This window comes from Apostichopus japonicus, chromosome 16 (assembly GCF_037975245.1).
Source record: "Apostichopus japonicus isolate 1M-3 chromosome 16, ASM3797524v1, whole genome shotgun sequence".
In the NCBI taxonomy this organism is placed as follows: domain Eukaryota; kingdom Metazoa; phylum Echinodermata; class Holothuroidea; order Aspidochirotida; family Stichopodidae; genus Apostichopus; species Apostichopus japonicus.
Genome location: NC_092576.1, coordinates 32,146,096 through 32,158,262, shown reverse-complemented (window position 1 = coordinate 32,158,262; position 12,167 = coordinate 32,146,096). Strand labels below are relative to the sequence as shown.

At 35.7% G+C, this 12,167-nt stretch overlaps 1 long non-coding RNA gene across 2 annotated transcripts in view; it reads left to right on the top strand.

The window, feature by feature from the left end:
• Positions 1 to 11,404, top strand: part of LOC139982167 (uncharacterized) — an 88,601-nt gene extending 77,197 nt beyond the window's left edge. For both annotated transcript variants that reach the window (XR_011798013.1, XR_011798012.1), the window contains exon 3: positions 1,109 to 11,404. This is a non-coding gene — a long non-coding RNA (uncharacterized lncRNA). The remainder of the gene's footprint in view (positions 1 to 1,108) is intronic.
• The last annotated feature ends 763 nt before the right edge of the window (positions 11,405 to 12,167 follow it).

Below are 12,167 nucleotides of genomic sequence, written 5' to 3'. Positions count from 1 at the left end.
TGCTGTAGTTATTAGACGTTAAAGAGTTATGTAAAGACTTATTTCTTTACTTGTTCTTTTGACTGCGCTTGACTGGTTTTGTTAACCGCATAGTGCAGCTACCTCTTTCTGACTTGGTGCTATGTAAATCCACTGTATAATTAATATTATTATTTTGCAATGTGCTGTATACTGTAAACAATGTGCTATAGTTTTTAAGTACTGTACATTAGGTACAGGGTAGCTACATACACAGTATGCTATAGTTAGTATGGAATAGTTTACACATATTGTATGTAATGTGCTATAGTTATTACTGTACAGTAGGTACCAGGTAACTACATACACAGTATGCTATGTAGTTAGTATGGAATAGTTAACACAAACTGTGTACAATGTGCTAAACTGTAGTTATTACTGTACAATACATATTAGGAAACTATGTACACACACAATATGCTATTTAGTTAGTATGGAATAGTTACCACAAACTGTGTACAATGTGCTATACGTATAAATGTACAGAACAGTTACGGGGTTACTACATACACAGTATATATGCTATATAGTTATAGTATGGGATAGTTTACACATACTCAGTGTATGAAATGTGCTATATATAACTGTACAGTAGGTACTGTACTGTACCCTATACATTGTGCTGTATTTATCATACATTGAAGAGTAATGTAAAGACTTATTTCTTTACTTGTTCTTTAATTTTTGACTGCACTTGGCTGGTTTTGTTAACCGCATAGTGCAGCTACCTCTTTCTGACTTGGCGCTATGTAAATCCACTGTATTATTAATATTATTATTGTGCAATGTGCTGTATACTGCATACTGTATACAATGTGCTATAGTTATTACTGTACAGTAGGTACCAGGTAACTACATACACAGTGTGCTATATAGTTAGTATGGGATAGTTTACACATACTGTATGCAATGTGCTATATAGCTATTACTGTACAGTGGGTATCAGGTAACTGCATACTGTACAGTAAATGGGAAACTGGAAAGACAGGATGGCTTGTCTTTTACATGTATTATAAGTAATATTTCTACTTGTAATATTTCCTGTGTAATTGCTATTCTTCATTCATTTTCCTATGTTTTGTTTATGCAGGATTACCATGGCCAGAAGCTAGCTGAACAAATATTCCAGGCAGTTATTGTGGTATTTGCAGTATCTCAGAGTCAATACTTGGTAAAAGCATTCCAGTACCTACAGTACAGTATACAGTGACTCAGATCAGGAGTCAGCCGACATTTGTCGTGGTAACTGTATTGTGTAGGATGTCTGCAGTTGTAGTGGAGTTCTTCTATATTATCTGTCCTTCACAAAGTGAAAGAAGCCCCTCCCTTACTGCCATATTCATTTCACTTTGTATATCTGTAGTAGTGAACAGACTTGTCTTCAAACACGAATCAAGCAACCTTATTGTGGTAATCATATGATGTCTGCAGTACTCACACTAGTAGTGTGCTGTTCATGCATTCGTCCCGAAAGTGTTGAAGTTAACTCCAGTTTTGGAGGGAAAAACCTCTTTAAAACCAGTTTATGTCTTCACGTTGTTGGATGTGATTCTAACTCTGCAGCTTAAATTTCCATTAATCTACATCAAATGATTGGTTAGTTGTACAACAGAAATCACCAGGGAATAGTTCATCCTATCTCGTTATGGTAAAACTGTCAATTTGCATGGCTTGACATAATTTTAAGAATAATTCGAGTCTTGAAATTACCACATCAGTACATATTTAGTACCCACATTAATATGGAGAATGGTAAGCCGAATCACTGGGATGTTAGGAGTCTGATGGGGGTCAAATTTTTTGCTTGCATATTTGCTGTATTAAAGTGTCATTTAAATATTTTGTGTCTGTTTCTTGTGACTCAAAAATAACTTGAAGCCAAGGGCAGAAGAAAGTCCCTGGTATACAAGACTGCTACTCGAGTACTGAATAGCTTGAAGAAGAGTATTCGACTAACATGATAATAGCTGTTCTTCTGTGATTTATATTCCTAACAACTGATACTATTCCTGAACTTAAAATTAATTTCATAAATTGTGAACATCAGAAGAAACTTACATATAACAGATACCCGCGTTCAACTTAACAAGAGTTGTATTTAACTGTGTGCATTACTTACAGACAATTGATAATAAGACTCACCTCTGGATATGTTGGGTAAAGCATATGTTCTTTGAAATAAGTCAGTACGTTGTATTAATGTTTAATTGTGTGTTATAAAACAGATTTTAAGTAACTCTCATCAAATCGTAGAAATTATTATGTCATGGTTGGAACTGTACGCACTGTACTCCTCAGAGAGTAGTTTTAATGATCTCTGCTCAACGGGTTACTTTGCCATCAAGGGGTTTATTAACTGTTAGCTGATGACACCATTTTGAAAACTTTAAAAATACAGAGCGTGGTAAAATGCAATAAGAGCTATCAGTAGATTATATTCACAATTTGAAACTGATTCCGATTGTAACAAGTAACGCAATGGTAATTATCTTATAGTAGAAGGGACACCATTTACAGAAATAGGTACATCATGCTAGATTAAAGAAGAGGACATGTTATCTATGGTGGTTGCTTAATACTCTGATATTTTGTTGTTTTGTTTAACAGTAAACGTTATCCCATTATGATAGAAGAAATGTTGGAATCATTTAGAAGTATGTGCATGGCACTTTTGAGGTTCATACATTCTATTAGTCTTAAACTCATCCGTCTAGCTATGTCGTAATTTGGTCACTTTGGGTAGCATTTGGCTGAAGCAATAACAGATCAGCTTTGCCCTGGTGGTCCTTGTCTTTACAATGAATACAACATTCATACTGATGTTGATAAAGACGGTATGAAAGCTGTGAGCACATCCTCAGACTGAACGTCCTACACAACACTTATACACATGATATCCTTCATGTGCAATACACTATGCAAATTATTATCCCATGACCTCCCTCATCCTCACTCCTCCTCCAACACACACACACCACTACTACCATCATTACTACCTACACTGCCTCCTTAATTCTGTCTGAGGTGGCATATGTATACGTTGCCGCTAATATACTCAAGCAGTGGCAACCAGGAATCAAACTACTGCCAAGGCTTTGGTCAAGGAATGGTGCACCAAGTTTGATGCCCCTCAGAGGATCCACTATGACCAGGTAGAAATTTTGAGTCCTCATCTTATTCGTTCCATATGTTCGGTGTACATTGTAACCAAAACCAGAAATACTCCATATCATCCAAATGGCAATGGTCAAGTTGAGAGATTCAATCGTACTCTGCACGATCTGTTGCAGTCTCTCCCTGTAAAGCACAAACGGAGATGATCAGAACATCTACCAGAAGCATTGTATGCATACAATGGTACAATGCCACTGATCACCCTTCCACAGGATTTTCACCATGCTATATAATGTTTGGAAGGGAACCAAGATTACCAGTATACTTTTTTTCTTAATATTGATTCTCGAAGTGATGACACGGATAACCAGGTAAGCATGCGTGATTAGCTTGCCACCCACACAGAGAATGTGAGGTTAGTGCACCAAAAAGCAGGGGAGCGTCTGTCCTGGGAAGCAGAAAAGCGGATGGTACGCTATGACCATGACGCTGAGTAAAAACTGTTGACTTTGGGTACCAGAGTTTATCTTCGGTCCCACCCACCTGGACGTCAGAATATTCAGGATCAGTGGAGTCCTAGTATCTACAAGATTGTCGCAGACCTTTGGGTAATACCAGTTACACGATACAACTAACTAACAGAAAGTTGAAGTGATAAGAGAACTGTCAATCGCAGAGAGTTGAAGCCATGCCCTATCCTCCAGCAGCAGTCAGGGGTCCCTCATAAAACAAATGATTGTTTTCACCAATTAGGCCTGTCACCTCCTCAGTGATACTAGTGACGATGAAGAATACGTTTAGCTCAGACAAAGTACAAGAGCAAGGAGGGGGATGCATAGGAACGCATATCATGAACCACACATGTGTGGTCTGCAGGTTCATTAGGGACAGAACGTTAAATCTAGCATTAAAAGAACAGTTGAAATTTATTCGTAATATCAAAAAAGGTTCTGGGAGCAATTTTTCTCCTCTTGAAAGAGTCTTATACTCTCTAACATGGATCAGCATCCTAAGTTCAATTTCCAAGTATTACAAGTTTCCGTCGATTGCATTGACTTTCATTTACCTCTCTGCAAATTTCCATAAATGCTCACCCTTCCAGTCTGCACTCAAGGTTGATGGAAAGTCTCAAATGACCATTTATGTTGTGTGGCTAACACATACCAAAATTTGGGACTTGCAGCATGGATAGCTATTTTGGGATGTGAACAAGTTGTTGGTGAGTGTGTAGTACTAGTTTCCCATAGCATTAACGACATGACTATTAACTACAGTAACGACATGACCATACCAATCTGTGACCACTGATATTAACATTGTGTTTAGTCTATTGTGTTAACTTAGTTTTAATTTACATTAAGTTATGTTTTTGATCTTTATTAATATTAGCTTTATGTTACTTTGTTCCCTTTCTTTCTCAGTAAGAATAACTGCATTGACAAGGTTTGCAAGTCTGGCAGGAATTGCAATGTCAGAAGATTAGTTTGAACCTTTCTCAAAATGCTACTTGTGTATGTAAAGGGCAACTGTTAGTAGAGGTTATTCCCTATATTTATCCAACTTCTAGTAATGTAGATATGTTGAATTTGTTCCGCGATAGTTTGAGGACTAACTTATATTTAGCAGGGGAGTGTGAAGGACCCTCAGCGTTCCATGCAGAGTGGAGCCTATGACTCATTTCCGCACTGCTCACACATAACAATGGGTCCATTTGTTCAGGGATAGCACAGACTGGTACAGTATACCACAGTCAATGTGCCACTCCGTATTTTCTAACATAGTAGCAAGCAGCACAAAATTGTCTAGATTTTTGTTGAACTTTGGTAATCTGAAGACCAGATGTTGTAAACGTCTTGAAGTACATGATATGAGGTATCTATCACTCCGTAACTTATGTTAAGTTTTCATGTTCTAAAGGTAACTCCGTAATTGCATAATGTTATGATGATTGCGGGCTGTTTCCAGGCCCGTGGGGTAAGGCCAGGTTCTACTATCTTACCATTCTTGGGTTGTGTGGGAGTTGCCATAGGCTAGCGTAACATACAGCACAAGTACTACTGGTTACAGTGCTCACATTTAACTTTATTTCATTGGTATTTAATCTTCATAGTAATTTACATGGTTTCCTTAGGTACAGATGAATACCATAACTTAAGGGGTATAATGGTTTTACAGATCATTTTGAAGGGTAGATTCACTGTGGAACGTGTATCCACATCAAGGAAATAACATTCTGGGAGACCGCCCTCTTATTTAGTTTAAAATGGCGGCTCCCTTGTAACGCTAGTGAGCTTCATTCCAGTGTATCTATTGAGGGATTCTATTAGTAGTAGACTGTGGGCTATTCGTATAATTGAAGTGTAGGCCTACTGTTGCTATACTTCACTGTGTTGCAGTCTCATGCAAGTCTACTTTGAATTAATATTCTCTTGCTTCTTAACAAGGGATGTATTTTATCAGCATTCTTGTTTCATATGCTGTTAATAGACACATGTTACCTTTATGATTGCTGATTTGGTCTTAAAGGGATAGTATGTTTATAGTTGAAAATATTAACATTCTCTTTGAACCAACTTCATTTATCTGCAGTAATTGCACCATGCATTTTATCAATCGTGTAGTACGCTTTTAGAGGTAACAATTTAAAGCAATATAGTACATCACATCTTTAAGCAGTATATGTTTGGTAGTTAAAGTAGTAGATAGTCAATATTATTTTGTTTAGGATTAAGCTGTTGTTATAGGTAGACGTGCTGATGACGTAACGGTCTCAACTTCTTATACTTTAAATATTCTGCATTGGATTATTATCACTGCTCATTGAATTATTATTACATAATGAAGTCCATTGCATGTTTTCTATGGAAATTAGTGTTAGGTGATGACAATATTGTTCCTAGGATTTGTAGATATTGTATAGTTACTTTAGTTTCTTATTATTGTTTATATACATTTCTTCACAGGCAGACATAAAGTCCAGTGACCATTCATAGCCAATGCCCTTTTGATGTTGTTTTTGGCTTGATCTCGATTTCCGTTTGTAGTTGCAAGTTTAAATACATGACGCCACCGAAAAGAATGTGGTAAAATATAACATATTGCTTCTTTGTCTTATTGTCCACGACATCCTTTCTGACAATTCTCTGGTATGTTAAAAACTATTCCTGATATCAAAAAAATGTAGCAAGCATCATACATGAAAGCGTAAGACAAAGGTACAACTTATGATGTCTCGACTGAAAATAATATTAACATGCACAATTCTATGGTTTAGATCAATGACGTTATACCACTGCAACAGAGGATGATATTTGGATTGGTATCGAGAAATATGAAAACATAAAGAACTTTACAGAGTTTCTCAACGACATGCTGCATATGGGATTAGTTTGGTGAACATGCAATTTGAGATGGCATGGTTTACAGTTTTCGAATTCATTTTGGTAATTTTTTATTATCTCGAATAACATTTTGCGTTCGATCCGTAAGCAGATACCTTGCTGTAACAAACATACTCGTCATACCCACTAACTCATAAAGCGCTTTCCAGTTGTTCTACCTGGGATTTGTTCTGCTGAGTACTTTATGTTGGACAGACAACGAATGCCTATTTTTCGTCAAGTCTGACTTCTGAATAATCGATAAATTATAAATATTAGCATTCAACATCTATAGCAACACGTTGATACTTTTGGATTGGTGGACGTGGGGCTACATCTCTCACAATTAAGAAACATTTAAAATCGAAACTTTAAATTAACACAGATAGGTAAAAAATCGTGTCTCTTTTATATCGATTAAAAGTAATTCGAAAAGGTGATTTCTTTTGAGTTAAAAGACTGAAAATTGTTAATAGATAACAGCAATGCCAAACAGTAAGAGTTAAACTTTTCAATACGGTTTATGGAACTTTGCATAAGTTAACTAATTTAAAAAAAAATCAAAATGCAAATGTTTCATCCCAATCTTCGTTAACAAAGAACTGTTCAGTCATTACAGAATAATAATATTAAATACACAATATCAGTAGCAATAGGCCTTTGAAAGCAATGCTACTGATATTCCTGATAGGGAAGCAAAATAAACAACTTTATTGCAAACACATACTGCGAGATGAGAGGCTTGCCATATCAATTTGCCATAATTATGTAAACATAAACTAGCTCGTTAACCCTCCTCGTTGCCCGCTGAATTGCTTCCAGTCTTCTGCCGCCAAACCGTATGTCGAATAGCTTGTTACACATCTGAACTTCTCTACAACTATCAAAACATACCTAAATTGAGCAAAGCTGGCATGCCAGACTATTCAGTCTATTGTGCTAAAATTATCGCAACCGCCATCGTTATCCAAGTGTATTGAAGCTTGTATGAGAAACAATAAGAACACAGTTCTTAATATGATCATTATGTCATTTTGTTAGAACATGAAGCACGTAGTTTGTATTCAAACCATTTGATTATATATGTCTGTATATTTCTCTCCTAATAACATTTTTACCCATTTCAAAAGCATTTGTTGTTTGTTTCATTTTGACAATACTTCTAATTCCATATCTTTAACCCTTTAGTTGTAACTATATATTTACCCCATATTATTGTAACCACGTCGTTTAACCAAGAAACAATGATATTGTGTAGAACAGCTGTGTATTTTAGGTGATACGCTGGATGTGAGCAACTAGCAGATCCTATGAACAACACACACAGCCGGTCGGCACAGAAGTAGAAAACACCTTACAATTACACTATTTATATATATAGTAATATAGTGTAGACTATTGATAACAAGAAAGCGAAAACTACAATAACGTGACGTTTTTTGGCTTGATTGGTAAACCATTTTGTTTATTTAGTATTACACCATGAAAGTATCTACAAGATTTGTTTCTTTTACCGCATATTTGAAGAGAATATGAATGATACTCCGAATATATTAAAAGAAATACATTATTTTATATCAATGATCAAGAAAACAATTTTCCTTCAATAATCGTAAGACTTTTTTACAATATTGAATGAATGCAGATACAATATTAAAGCAAAAGTTACAGTCCCAATTTTATTTTCAATATTAAATCAGAAACTACAACACACAAATAAAAGCATTTCACTCATTGGGTTCAGACTGTGTAAGAAATGTCCTGAAATATGGTTTAATCATGATGTATTTTGTTCAAACAATATTTTTATTAACTTTATTTCATCAATAAAACATACAGAGTTTATGCTTGTGAACAATAAAACTTCTTACAGGTTATGACGTCATATAATTCCAGCAAACATCAGCTGATATTTTATGACCATTAGATTCAGACCAATGGTTCATTTTTTGTTTCTCTTATGAAGGTTGTAGGTAATACGACATATCTATGTTATTTTAAATCTCCCTCTCAATGTATCGTTGCTAAATCTACATATGGGTTGCTTCAAAGCACATCATGTTCACCATAGTAAACCTTCCTCTCTCATTGAATTGAATGAAAATTTCTCCTTGATATTTTCATCGTGGCAGATGTTTCCTATCAGCTTTATTTCCTTATTGTATTACTTTTGTAGTTTTCTTACCTAAAAATATAATTTTACAATACAACATATATCATCATCCAATACATTGGGAAAGTTTGGATGATGACATCACTTCCGATGTTGGTGCTAGATTCTTTCACAACATTTACAACTAGAGCACCAATGGTGCAGAAGCTCATACCTTTTCGAGCTTAAAAATGTAGGGCCCACAAAACTTTATGGCCCACCAAATTTCAGGCCATTTTTCAGATTCCACCAATTTTGGGCCCATGAGGGATACCCCCCCTCCGTTAGCAGAATCCTGGCCACACCACTGGCTATAAATCCCATTTCCCCCCCCCCCCCCCCTTTAAATCCTATTTTACCCACTCTCTCAAACAATACCACTGACCTACCCTATTAAACTTTCTCCCCTCTACCTGAGCAGACCTGAAGCACTCCTTGCCAAAATTTTGGCTGACTGCCTACATACCTCAGGCTCAAAGACTACTAAGAATCGGCAAGTGCTGATAGGCTATAGGGCTTTCACGCTTACAGTTCAACAGTTAATAACAACTCCCAGTCCTGCTTTAATTCCACTAACAGCCTCTGCAGAGCTTAACCACAAATGTAAACAAACACTGCAGAGACTGGGAGACATATTAAAGGAGCTTTGGCAAAAGGTGAAGGCTCAGATTTTTTTTAAACAATGGGGATTAATTGTAATTAATTAACTTTTGACCAAAAATTATTAGGCATCACCTTATTCATACACAATCCAACAATCATCAGTTCAACTTTGAATATGATCCATCAAAATCTTGAGGAGATTGAGATATTTGAAAATATTACAAAGAATGACCCCCGATGACCCCCTAAATGACATTTGACCTCAATTTTCCAAACACCCCTCGTAACCCTCATCCCGGGGAACGTTGCGACCAAGTTTCATTATAACTGGCCATACACTGTACGAACAGGAGCAATTTGAAAATATAGGGCCGCGGCCCGGGCCACAAAAGACCCCTAGTTGATCTTTGATCTCAAATTCATGGTCACCCTGGAGGTAAAACTTCCATAGTACTATCGTGACAAACCCTCAACATTGTACCATGTAGGAGAAGAAGCATTTTGCGTATTTCCACAAAATGGCCCATTACGGCCCACAGGTGACCTTTGACCCCAAATTTCGGACCATCTCTGATGGCCCTATACCCAATGGTCCTTGTGTCCAAGTTTCATGAAATTCCATCAAACACTGTGCGAGTGGGAGCGGTTTTACCAATTGTTGACGGATAGAGTGATAGAGTGGTAGACGCTGCACTGTAACAATAGCTCACACCAGCATGCTGGTATGAGCTAAAAACTATCGCTCTGATAATATAAAGATGCGGTGATGAGCAAAATAAATATTGGACTGAATGATTTAAGTAAATAATGCAGCACTGCTTAAGAGATGACCGATCGGTAGAGGAGAATCGAGAATTTATGCACAGAGATCGTTCATTTGAAATTATGAAAGTAATTATTGAAAACTAATTATGTTGAAAATCCAAGGTATGTATCTACCTATCAAACTTTAAACTTGTCAATATTTAGTCACTGATTAGAATGGTACGGACAATATCGATATTATCATTAAGCAATACTGTAACATGTCTCACACGTATTCATCGCACACGATAAACAATTTACTATCAAAGGTAACGTTGATTAATTTAATTAAAGTACATCATACATAATTTTGTGATATTCATCAAAACGTAATGAAAATACATATGACAAACCATAATAGTACAAGTAGAAATACAATATTAACATGACATAGCATATCGATTGAGATCATACCTTGTATAATGGCATTTTGGTCAACTCACCTCAAAATCACTCCGCGGAATTATATACATGGTATCGATATCTATCTGCTAAGGTTATATATGTAATAATGACTTCAGTAAAGGCTCATGAAATGAAATGAAAAGATCGGCGTGAATAAAATGTATGATTTATCTTTCAAAAATAAAACATGAAAAGCAACAAGAAAGCAAAAATGAATAAATAGGCTGTTTAAAGGTCTACGGAAACCTAAGTACAACATTGTCCTAAACACTTCAAATGTGTATATCTTGGAAACAAAAAGAGCTTTACGAAAAATGTTAATATATTTTTATCGAGATTACCACACACGCAACACACATACTGTATATGGGAAACTTGTCTAGTTGTCCGTAGACTTTTAAAGTAGAATATACTATTTGATGATCATTAACTTATCAATTACACAGGATACATAGAAAATAAAAACCGCATTATCACTACAGGAAAATCGGTTATTCATGTTTTCACAATTGTCATGGGGCGGGGAAGTACGAGGAATGAAGCCCTAGAACTACGATAGTTGGTACATGTAATCTTCAGAAAGAATGTTCACCGTTAAGTAAAAATGTAAAAGCTCTTTCATAGCACATACAAATTATCAACCCAAGAATATTTACTTATCTTATCTGGATGTATCACACTATTTATGATATAATTTTGTAGTTTTAATCTTAAAGGCAAGATAATCATAAATGTTGTTGACTAAGCCCATCATATCTAAGTATTGTTTATACCGAGCGATAGTCTAATCATTTCATTTATTTCGTATACACATGCTTACAATAAAAATGTAGGATAGTATAAACAGGACACTAGACTAACAAAGGAAATATGATCGAGCTAGCGACCAAATGAAATATAACAAAAGTGAAAATAAAGTAGATAAAACATTTAAAAAAGAAAGAAAGAAGTGTACAGTCAGTGTAAACGAGTGAAACATTCTCTAGACCATGAACGTTTCAACATCTCTTGGGAAGAGTATCCGGACCCATTGCTGAGATGGTAGATGGGTCGTTTCTCGTACTACACTCACACATATAAAGTAGAATTGTACATGTTTTGACACAATCAATTTCCATGATCCTTATGTCAATCACTATTTCCTTTGTGATGTTGCAAAGCCATAATTCTGGTTTCATTGTTCCATCAACCATGTACCAAGTAGCAAGAGTTTTATGATAGAGTTTAACGATCGCTTCAGTGGCAATTTTGTAGACACTCTTGATAACATCGTCGGAGATAATTGGTACCCGGAAGTTTTACGAACGTAATAATGAGTTTGCTGTTTCATCTCACTTGGTCTTTTTACTTTCTTCAGAAACCAGTCTCGCCTTCTACCATTCTGTATGTCTGCAGAGAAATAACAATAATATCATTACAAACTGATGAAACATCTTTGACATAAAACAAGGTACATTTCAGTTAAGAAAAAAATATTATAAATCCCTTCAAAGAGAGACTTCATTGAAAACAAATTAATTGCACACTTATTTTTCCCCAATGTTTTGAAGTCAAATGTGATTTGCGCAAAATGTTTTTTTTTTGTGGTCACAGAATAAAGACAAAATGGATTAAAACACTCACATCCTTCTTGTCCTCGCCATTCTCCTCACCAGAAACAAATACACAACAAAAACAAATATTCGCAACAA